The sequence below is a fragment of the Coloeus monedula genome (assembly GCF_965178545.1).
Source record: "Coloeus monedula genome assembly, chromosome: 2".
Taxonomy (NCBI): domain Eukaryota; kingdom Metazoa; phylum Chordata; class Aves; order Passeriformes; family Corvidae; genus Coloeus; species Coloeus monedula.
In genome coordinates this window covers 58915030-58925855 of record NC_138782.1, presented here as the reverse complement: position 1 = coordinate 58925855, position 10826 = coordinate 58915030, and the positions used below count along the sequence as shown (strand labels likewise).

The 10826-nt window shown below is 43.2% G+C and overlaps 1 long non-coding RNA gene across 1 annotated transcript; it reads right to left on the bottom strand.

The window, feature by feature from the left end:
• Positions 1-2334: 2334 nt before the first annotated feature.
• Positions 2335-8944, bottom strand: LOC309570283. Its single transcript, XR_014226246.1, has 3 exons — positions 8821-8944; positions 4674-4889; positions 2335-2466 (listed from the first exon to the last, which is right to left on the bottom strand). It is a non-coding gene; the product is annotated as an uncharacterized lncRNA (long non-coding RNA).
• Positions 8945-10826: the final 1882 nt, after the last annotated feature.

Below are 10826 nucleotides of genomic sequence, written 5' to 3'. Positions count from 1 at the left end.
CTCCATCAAAGAAATGAACAAACAGCAAGGTAGAAGAGGGCAGCATTTTGATTACCTTTGCCTGAGATTTTTGACAATTTGGGGTTTTGAGTTTCTCACTTTATTAAACACATTTTCATGCATGTGTGACTACGAATGTATGTATTGGGCTCTGGTACTAGCAGTGCAGCAGAGGATCAGGTGGTGAGGTGGGGGTTGATGAAGTAAATATAGTTTCTGCTGTGTGATCATCTCTCCTCTGTTTTTAAAGCCTTCAGCCTTTCCCTGAATTACCCCGTGGGTAGCTTAGTAACAGATATGATGGCCCATTCTTTAACACACTTTAAAAAACCTAGAAAATATACTGCCATTCTATAAAGAAACAAACAAAACTAATGAGCCGAAGGTGTTGTCATGGAAGTGTTACTTATGAGCATGGAAGGGGCAGCTGCCCTTCACTGAGCCCTGCTGAACATGCAGAGCATAAAGCAGAGCTCTCTGTCACGTACAGCCAGGAGGCTGCGGGCTCTGCAAACGCTGTTTGTACAGATGACGAGTCCCCTGCCGCCGCGAGTGATCAGCGCACCAGGGTCAGGGACATTAACACGCTCACAGACACAGTGGATGATCACTTGTAGTGGCCATTGCCATGCAGAAAGCACATTAGGGGGAAGCTTGGCCGAGATGGTAACACTGAGCGTCTCCATTTGCATGCAGCACAGGAAAGCAAGAAGTGCTCAGCTCCTGTTTAAAGGCAGCTACTGCTGCTTCACTGGGAGCTTTGGCCTTTTCAGTGGGGTACCCAGGAGACAGGCTGTCAAAACAGAAGTCTCTTGTTCAAACTACCAACCTTAGAAAGTGGGGATAATGAAAATAAATAAATAAATAAATAAATAAGTTTAGAAAGGCTCAGATCAGTCAAACCAAAGAGGGTTGTTGTTTCTTGGTTGAGTTATTTTTTTCTTTTCTGAAGTTATCTGGTTATTTTGAGTTGGTTGAATACAGAAGCAAGAAGTGTGGAGTTCACTTGAGGTCTTGAAGATAAATTCATAGTTCAGTTTTGCAAACAGACAAACAAATAAAAGTTGACTTATGCAGTGGAGGTTTTATATTTCCTCATTGTATTTCCCCTGCTTTGTACAAACCTTCCTGGAAATCTCTGTAGTAACTCCTACTAACTGCTGTGATGCCTGCTGTGCAGGGCAGAACTGATCAACTGCAGAGAATCCTTCCAATCTAATCTCTTTTTTTTTTTTTGCCAAACATGTCAAATTCCTTCTCTTTAGTAATCCCCCTTATTCCCTTAGGAGCTGAAAGAAGATTTAATTGTTAAATTTGCATAGTAATTCAGCAAATAAACTCACCAGTCTCATGTAGATCTTTAGTCATCGCAGGCTTCATTTTAGTTATAAATCACTTACTTCCCTATGGTCAGTCAGGATGGCATACTCAGGAGGCTGATGCAGAGAAATGATTGAGGGACTGTCCACGTGGGGGCTTTTGCTTTTAGGGCCACTCTTTTACAATGTATCTTACTGAAAGATTATTGTTAGAATGGAGCTTTGCAAGTGGATTGTGTTTGCCCTTTCTCCACAAGTATCCATGCCATAAAACAGCCCTGCCGTAAGTGGCTTCTCTCTGGTAAACCACTTGTAGCAATTCTGCATATGAGAAATAGCTTAAATTCTATTTCATGAAACAAAATACAGTAAGTACAAAGTACCATCATTGTTGCTGGATTAAAACAAAATTTCAATTTTGAAGATCATTTGCAAGTATGAAGATTTGCAGGGTTTCTGCAGGACATGAGAAAGGTGGAACCTTGTTGGAATGGACAGAATACTCCAGGTTTCTAAACACAGTCCACAATACCTCATGCTAACATCTAGAGACTTTTAAAATCATGACACAAGCAGTTGGATTGCTAGGTTCAGCTGTCCCCAGGTGTGGTGGCACCATTCAGTGGTGCAGCTTTGGTATTTAGGATTTTGATTCTAAAACTGCCCACAATTCTCTTTGCACCTCTACTCTGCTTTACTGAATCTGTTTCCTGTGATAAGGCATCTTGACAATCTACAATCTCAGTAATGAAGAGGAAACTCCACAGTTGTCAGGAAGAGGGAGTAGACTGGCTGAAGGTGTGTGGAGCTCCTACCTTTGATGGTGGCAAACTGAACTATTGCAAGTGTCCTTTCTCCATGAAATTGAAGCAGTTGTGCAGCCTCCATTCTTTGAAGTTTTCAAGACCTAACCAGATGAAGCCCCGAGCAGCCTGATCTGAACTCATTGCAAACTTAACTTGGCTACTGAGGACTAGTACACAAACTTTTCTTTAAACAGTTTATTCAGGTTTCAGCAGTGCATTAAAAATCATGTATATCACTTCAGGAGGAAGCTCCAATGCTTCAGATCCAGATCACATTCTTGAGTCTTGGAAGAAGTCAGCCAAAGAGACTAAACTCCTGCCAGTATTTGCAGATCTGCTTGCTGAGAAATAAGCACAGAAATTCAGACAAGTAACATATCCCCCTCCATTAGCTCTACTTAAAGCTCCAAGCACAGCCAAGCTTACCATGATAGGACATGCACTGTTCCTCTTCAAACCCACCAAGACTGGGCTGCATCTGTCTCTAAGCACTGACCATGTCTGTCCCCTCCTTTAGTTCAGACAAAGCCTGAATTAAACAGGCAAATGCCTCTGTTTATCACGTATCTGCGCTGATCTCTGCTGAAGAGAGTCATAATAAAGTATATCCCACAGAAGACACTGGCTGAACTTCCCTTTTGAAGTGAAGAATAACATCTGCGCAAATGATGTATCATATGGATGGAATCTATGCTTGCTTGTAGTAAAGTATGCCATCAAATATCTGAATGAATTAATTATTATTTTTGAATGAGACACAAACCCTATGTGTCACTGCCAAAATGTGTTTTCTGAGTGTTAAATCCAGCTCACACAGAAGTTGCTAGATATGTCTAACTCAGATGGTACTGTTCATTTTCAGTTCCAAGGCTACTCAGCCATTTTTGCCAGGAACACTTGGACATACCTATTTCAGGCTGCTTAAGAAAAATGTGTGCTTGTCATTCTGAAATTCAAGCTTCATGAACATCTGTGCCTTTAACTGATAAAGGAAATGTTGCAGAAGTAGGTCTGAAGAAGTAAAACTGCAGATTAAGATCCACAAAATGTTCTAGGGAAGTCCTCCTAAGGGAAAACATCTCAAATATTCCTTGACTCTCCCCCTCAAAATCTACATGATGCTGCTGCTTGTGATGTGGTGCATGCTCTATTTCATTCTTGTAAAATTATCATCTTAAGGCAGCCCTGCCATAGTGAAGTGATGCTGGGTAGTATCTACCTGGTATCTCTCCTACAGCTGCTTATGTTTTCAGAGGGCCTACAGAAGTACAACTTATCTGAGTAATCAAAAGTAATCTCTGATACACACACCTTGAATAGTTGTGAGAATCTTGCATACTTAGTTTTGAACTGTGACATCTTCCCCAGCCTTACCTTTACTCCAGCCTTACACCTGCACATTTTTTTGTTATTGCTGTTGGCATAGGAGATGTATAAGTTCTGTATTGACCTTTTAAACCCTCTCACTGTATATCTTTTACTTCCATTGGCAAAGAAAACAGCTGCTCTCTCAATGTCAACTGTTTGCACCAAGTTTATCGTACTGAAGTGTGTAATTATACTTTTACATTCAACAGTAGTCAGGACATACGTGAGCCGCCACTTAGCCTTGGAACATGTTGATACTATCTGTAAGACAAGCCATTTCTCAGGAGTTATGAAATCAAATGGGGGATTTAATTGATGAATGATTGGTTGTCTCCATTTCTGGTTCTCAAGGAAAAAATAAAAAAAAAAACCCAACCTAGTTTTCCTTGGGATAAGTGTACATGAACTTAACAAGGCAATTGTGAATGAGAGCAATCTACCAGCATTTCCTCCCTCTGTGGCAGTATTCTTGGGACTAGGAGGAAATTTAACTTCTTTGGATGTCTGAGCAATCACTTGCACGCAGCATGACTTACAAATAGGTGGGATCTTGCAAGTAATACAACACAGAATTCCACATCTTTGTCTCATAAAAGTCACATTAAATTATCAGCCTAGTGCTTTCCCAGCATATTGTCTCACTGATCTTGAAAGAGCCATCCTGGTGTTGGGGGAACAGTTATCTAGGTGATAATCAGTGCTGAGACCTCAGAGCAGCACAAAGAAATCTGAGAGCTACATAAACATTCAGCTGAAATTCCTTTACGCAGATAATTTTCCCTCCACTGTTCTTCTGAACTCCAAAAGAAGCATAAGCCCTGACTCAGGCAACGCGGAGTGTTTGCTCTGGCACCCAAGCCAGCAGATGTGACTACTTGGCATCCTTTCCCGAGACTTGAACCTCATGGTATGTCTATGCCAAATGTATCCACATTATGCAAGAGTAATGGAAATTCGCCAGGCAGAGCAATGCTATGTTTTCCCAGATAAATGTTGCTCAGTTTAATTTTGAGGAACTGACTGATAAAAGCCTCAGTGATTACCTTGTTTGACTGTCTTCATTCTGTGAAATCCAGTACTTTTACTGGCACAGATAATATACAAAAAACATGAGGGAACAAGTGTGTTAGAGCAGCAAAAGAGGCCAAGCAAATCTCCTGGTGAAAGGTGAAGCACCCACCCAAAAAAAAGGTTTACTGCTCCTTGGAAGAAGATAAGCTGACTGCACAGAAAGACCACTAAGAATAGTCTCCCATCTGACATGGTTCAAGTGACTCAAGCTGCATGGTCACAGTGAGCTGTTCATTTCAGTTTTTTCTCTTCTCCAATTCCAGGCAAAGGTTTTTCCTCACCATGGAAAAATGCTGGGATGAAGGTCATTTGCCTTTGGCAGTGCCTGAAAGGTGAGACAGAAATGTAAAAATTCATGCTACGCAATATCTGCAGAATATAAGGAAGGAGGAAATGAAACATAATTGAACAAAAATGTGCATAGGATTAGCCAACTGAAAGACATGCATTAAAATAAAAAGTTACTTTGATTACCATCACCCTGCCCTTCATTTGAACCAACTACTATTTGCTTACAGCCACTGTACCACAGCAAGACTTTGTATTTCATATTTGCACACTTCTCATAAAAATATAGTCCTGTTTCTGCCTGTGGTCTCTGATCACACTCCTAAAAATGTAAGCATGATTTGTTACCTTCAACTGACAGTGGCACTTGCCACAACCTCACTCAATAGTATTCAACATGCTCCTGACATATACAAACAGGGCAGCCCAGACCAAGCAAGGAGTCAGGGATATGTGCAGGTAGCTACAATTCAGTTCTGAAGTTGAGGAAGGTTGTAAATACCCCATGGAGCCTGTTTGAGGTGCAACAAAGCTATTGTCACCCAACCACAGCCTGATAAAATACCAGGAGCATGCAATGCGTTTTGTTGCAAGATCCTTCACTCTACGGGGGGAAATGCTATTGAAATTGGAGGAACACCTCAAGTAGCAGCAGGGGATGGCAGCTACACTATTAGTGCAATTGATTGCTTCAGCAAATAGCCAGAAGTAGCCATTACTTCCCAAGTTACTTCCACTGCAGTAATCAGGTTCTTGTTAACAAATTTCAACCATGAAGGAAATCCAAAAGAAACTGGTTTCTAACCCTGGACTTCAGAAGAACTGAGGACGAGACACAGTGAATCACAGGGCTCCTGCTACTTTTTATCCAGGGGCCAAAGGAAAATGGAACCATTTTCACAGCATTTTGAAAGGTTGTTTACTAACTGTTGGCCTAGAAGGAAAATCCTGGAAACCATTTACTGTAGATGTCTTACCTAACCACTGGTCTGACATGCAACAAGCCATATTTATCCTGTAGGGATAGGAGCGAGGTGCTAATGTTCTCCAAAGCTCCACATGAAGAAGAGATACTGCACAGTAGTGGCTGAGTGAATAGCTGACAGTGAATAACTTACTCAATTAAAAAGTCCTTTTCTTATCTGCAAACATTGTTGTGAGTTTCTCAGTTATTCCTTTGAAATTATTGTCTGAATTATTTGTTGTCCACAGCAATTCATTGCAAGACTAGTCAAAAGAATGCTGAAACTCGGAATAGCTGACAGAGAGCAGATATTTCTTTTCCTTGATTAGCTAAATGAGACATTTTGAATCAAGTCTCTGCTTCAATATTTAGACTTTTGAAACAGAAAATAGCCTTCTGAAAATACTGTGTGATATTTACTTAAGTGCTACTGTTTCAATAGCTGGTAGCAAATTCATTCAATAGACTATCTGTGAAACTCAGCAGAAAAAACATGAATAACTAAACAAATTACTTAAATCATTTAAACACAGCATTATCTGAGGGTTAAATAATGTTTGCCTACTTGCAAACACAGATGTCAGTTTCCCACAGCAGACTGTACAGGACATACCTTCAAATTCACACTAAGAGACCAGTTTACAGATACAAGCTAAAACTAGTTCTACTACTTCTTTCATAAAATTTTTTTTAAAAAATAATAATTTTGAACAGAACAACTTCAGTTACCTCAATCATTTTGGCTTTGGAAACACAGAGCCCCAGCTACACATATAAACCAGAAATTGTGAAATATTCCTTGACTACACTCACCAGGAACAAAAGATCAGTGCTCCCAGCTTTCCTGATGGACTGAGTTGCTTGTTTACCCCCATATATGTTCCCCAGGAGAAAAAAAATCAATTGTGTCAAGCTACTAAGAATACTGTCAGCATGTAACAACAACTGAAAAATCTTATGCATAATAAGAGTATTGAAAACACATGTACAGTCTTTGGCTGTTCTATATTGTTCAATGCTTCAGTTGGTGTATTAAAATGTATTTTGAGATGGTATTTTGGTTACCTTCAATCTCTACTTGACACAACTAATTTAAGAGAATTAAAGTATTTCATATACTAGTTGTTATTCTTCATGCTGAAGGGATGAACACATTCTACAGAAGGGAAATTATAGAGATACAAGTTACACTGGGTGACAGGGATATGGAGCTAGGCAACATTCATGTTTCATTTTGCTAATTGATTAGATTACAAACTTTCTCCTTAGTAAGAAGCGTATGGATAAAGTAGATGCAGACAGTCTTTGCTTTTTTACTGTAGTCCAACAGGATGCTTTGTAAGTTATTCTTACCAAGTGTCAAAATGAGTCTAAGTGACAGATTATGTATTTGCTTACCTACATTTAACACTGGCATTTCTCCATTCACTCACACTAGGGTAAATAAACTGAGGCTCTGGCTCCGTATTCCCCCTTGTTTGATCTCACTCTAGATCAGTGATGCCAAACCACCAGCACTGGCAAACAGAGATCTGGGCTGGCACCAATGACAATGAGCAAACAACACTTTCAAAACATGTTTGATGCCAGATAGCAAAGAGCACCCTCCCTACTTCAGGAGCTTGTTGCTAGAAAGGCTTTCAGCTCTGAATTCCACAAGTACCTCCTGCATGTGGCTGGAAGAGCCAACACATCAGTCTTTTTCTAAAGCCCCCAAAAAAGAAATCTATTCTAGTTATCCCAAACAGTGACACATAGGTGGTTCCCCCTGATCCAGTTGATGCAAAACTGTGTTTAAGCATGAGCAAACTTAGCTCAGTAAGACACAAGAAGCACACCTGAACCAGCTAAAATTTTCAGGTCAACCATCATTTCAAACCTTTCAGCTTTTAATAGGAAGGCATCTTCAGGAGGACACAAGAAGACAAAAGCAGGGTGCAGCAAAACAAAAGCACACCAAGGCTAGGCAGGGCAAGCGTGAGAAAAGGAGAGAGAAAATGATGGTATATGCTCTCACTAAGCTGCTGCCACTTGGCTATTGGTGGCACCTATTTGATTTATTTTTAGGTTTATTATTAGATTTATTATTGGATTTAGATTGGATATTAAGAAAAAATTCCTCGCTGAAAGGGTTGTCAAGCATTGGAACAGGCTGCCCAGGGAACTAGTGGAGTTCCCATCCCTGGAGGAATTGTAAAGACTTGTAGATGTGGCACTTGGGGACATGGTCTAGTGGTGGACTCTGCAGTGCTGTGTTAATTGTTGGACTTGATGATCTTAAAGTCCTTTCCAACCTAAACGAGTCTATGACTCTATCCCACTCTCATGCCATGTGGCACTCCAGCCTGGCAGAATAAGAAGGCCAGGGCAGACCCTCCCTCTAGTGCCTGATGCACCTGTACAATGCGCCTGATGTTCCTGGAGGCATCAGTCCAGTCTGGCTCGCCTGCTGGGGCTTGGGCTCTCACTGAGTGCTGCCACGGGCTGCTTTACATCTCCGGGAACAGGGGCGGCCAAGTCGTTTCCTCTTAAATTACGCAAATCCCCACTCCCCACCCAAGGGGCTTCAAGAGGCTGTGGGGGCCGAGAGCAACAGGGCACTGGATTATCCGCAGGGCTAAAACACGAGGTGGCTCTCTGGGCTGGGAGGTGGCGGCGTTCGCTCATCCCTATTGGCACCCACACCCGAGCCCGCACCACACCCAAATCTCTGCCCACAGCCACACGGACACAAGCACCTCCAGCGGAGCCTGCGCCCACGGCCTCCCCACGGCGGCCCCGGCCCGGCCGGGCCCCGCTGCCCGCTCCCCGCCCGGCCGCGCCGCGCCGTCCCCACTAGAGGGCGTCACGACCCCGCGTTCGGGCAGGCGGGCCCGGCCCCGCCGCCGCCCTGCCCCGGCCGCTCCCTGGGCAGCGCGGCCCTGAGGGCACCGCCACCGGCCCGGGCCCCGCACCGCGCTCCGAAACCCTCCCGCACCGCCTGCCGCCTCCCCCCCGTCCCGACCGGGGGTCCGTCCCTGCGCAGAGGCAGAACCGGGGCCGTACGGAGCGGGGCTGCTCGCACTGCAAGGGCGGAGTTGGTCACTGCGTTGGTCACCGTGTGCTCCTCCCGCCGCCGCAGTTCAGGCTGTGCAGAGAGGTGCTTCCTGTTGAACTTGATTCCCAGATTGACAAGAGTTTGGTGGCTGGGAGGTGACCGCCGCTTCCCTTGAGGGAACTCCTATATCAAAGAGGTTTCTGTGTAGTAGCCCACCCTCTGCTATTTGGGCAGCGCTGTCATCTTAACTGTATGGCAACTAGTGACTAGTTGGGGGGAGGGGGTACTGCTGGAAAAAAACAGTATAAATGTGGATAATCTGAGCTGAGCCTTTCAAAGTTCACACCCCATGAAGCTGCAGAGCAGAGCCAGGCGGATGGGAGAAGAATGTTTCATAAGAATCAACTGGCTGTTGCAGAGGAAGACCAGGGAAAAGTGATCCCCTCAAGACAAATGTCATTGCCAGACCATATTGGTAAAATCGCAAGTTACAAATACAACTGAAGCCAGAGACTTTACCAAAAAAAAAAAAAAAAAGACAGAAAACAGATGCAAAACAGCAACAAGATGCCAGAATAAAATGAATCTTAGGCCAGCGCTGAGACACACCGCAATCCCTCGCCATTCAGGATGATTTAAATGGATGGAAAAGGGATTAAGGTCTAATCCAGCAGTTGCTCTGTTTGAATTAATCTCATAGGAGTCAGTCAGGATATGTATCTTTAGGGAGGGGAAAAAAAGAAAGAAAGCAAGAAATTGCCAGATCAGGCCCTCAATATAATCTGAGGAGACTTGAAATAGTTCCTTGTGCCACACTCATTTTAAAAGCTGCTTATATGATCCAAACTCTCACAGATATTTCAAATAGAAAAGGTGACATTGCTAAATATGCTGTTCTTTCTGCAATACTGAACCCCAAGTCTCCCTGCCAGTTGTTGGCGGCAGGAGAGGCAGTAGCCATTTCACTCACACTGGCTGGAGCCCTCTCCATCACTGCAGCACTTTCCTTGGCTGTGATCTTGCTTTCAAATGCCACTGGTTTTCTGGGACAGTCCCAACTGTGAGGAAACTGTCCCACTGAGTCTTGGGTTTCCTGAGAGCCTGCATGATTAAAAAGATTCTTCTTCCTTTTGAACTCACAACATTTTCCAGAGCTGCCGTCTCTTCGCTGCGCAGCACTATCAATCTGAGGCAGGGCACTGAAATATCTACACCAGCACTGCCAAAAACAGCCTTGCATATTTCCAAGCGGTTATGCAGCCTTTAGTAAATCACCTAAGGGTGAGCAAACTGTGCTTCAGGCAGTGCAGAAAAAGACAAATCCAAATGCTGGGGACGAGGAGTATCCAGGGAGGCTTGTGAAGATGCACTGGAAGGGAAGACAAAATATTAAGTGCTAGACCCAATCCCACATTATCAGCAAATTTTTTCCTGCATATGTGGGTACATATGTGGGTGTCCTGTACATGTACAGGTGGATGTATCTGAGGCAGGAACCAGCTTGAAGAAAAGGGAATCTTATAACCCCCAGACCCCCCAGACCAGTGTGCTCCAGTCCGAGAACTATTGTACTGGTTTTAGCAGTTATGACTATGAACAGTGCTGGGTTTATAGTTCTCCAGCAGTCCTCAGCATCTCCAGAGGGTCCAGCAGTTCCTTTCAGAACTGAGATCCCTCTCAATGACATTGGAGTATTTTTAAAAAATCCAGACTATCATGGCATCAAATAGACCTGAGTTTAGTCCTTCTTTTTGCAAGTAACAAAAAGTAACACATTTAACAAGTAAGAAAGACCCTTTTTGGTGTCCCACCCTTAAGGGGAAGGGAGCACCCAAAATTCACAAATGCTTATGGTCAAAAAGGAGCAACAAAAGTCAGAGGGTACACAAAAGAAACTTACAGAGTTTTATTAGTAAATTATAAACCTGGCATGGAAAATGGTATAAATTAGTCCCTTATCTTCTAGCATAAGC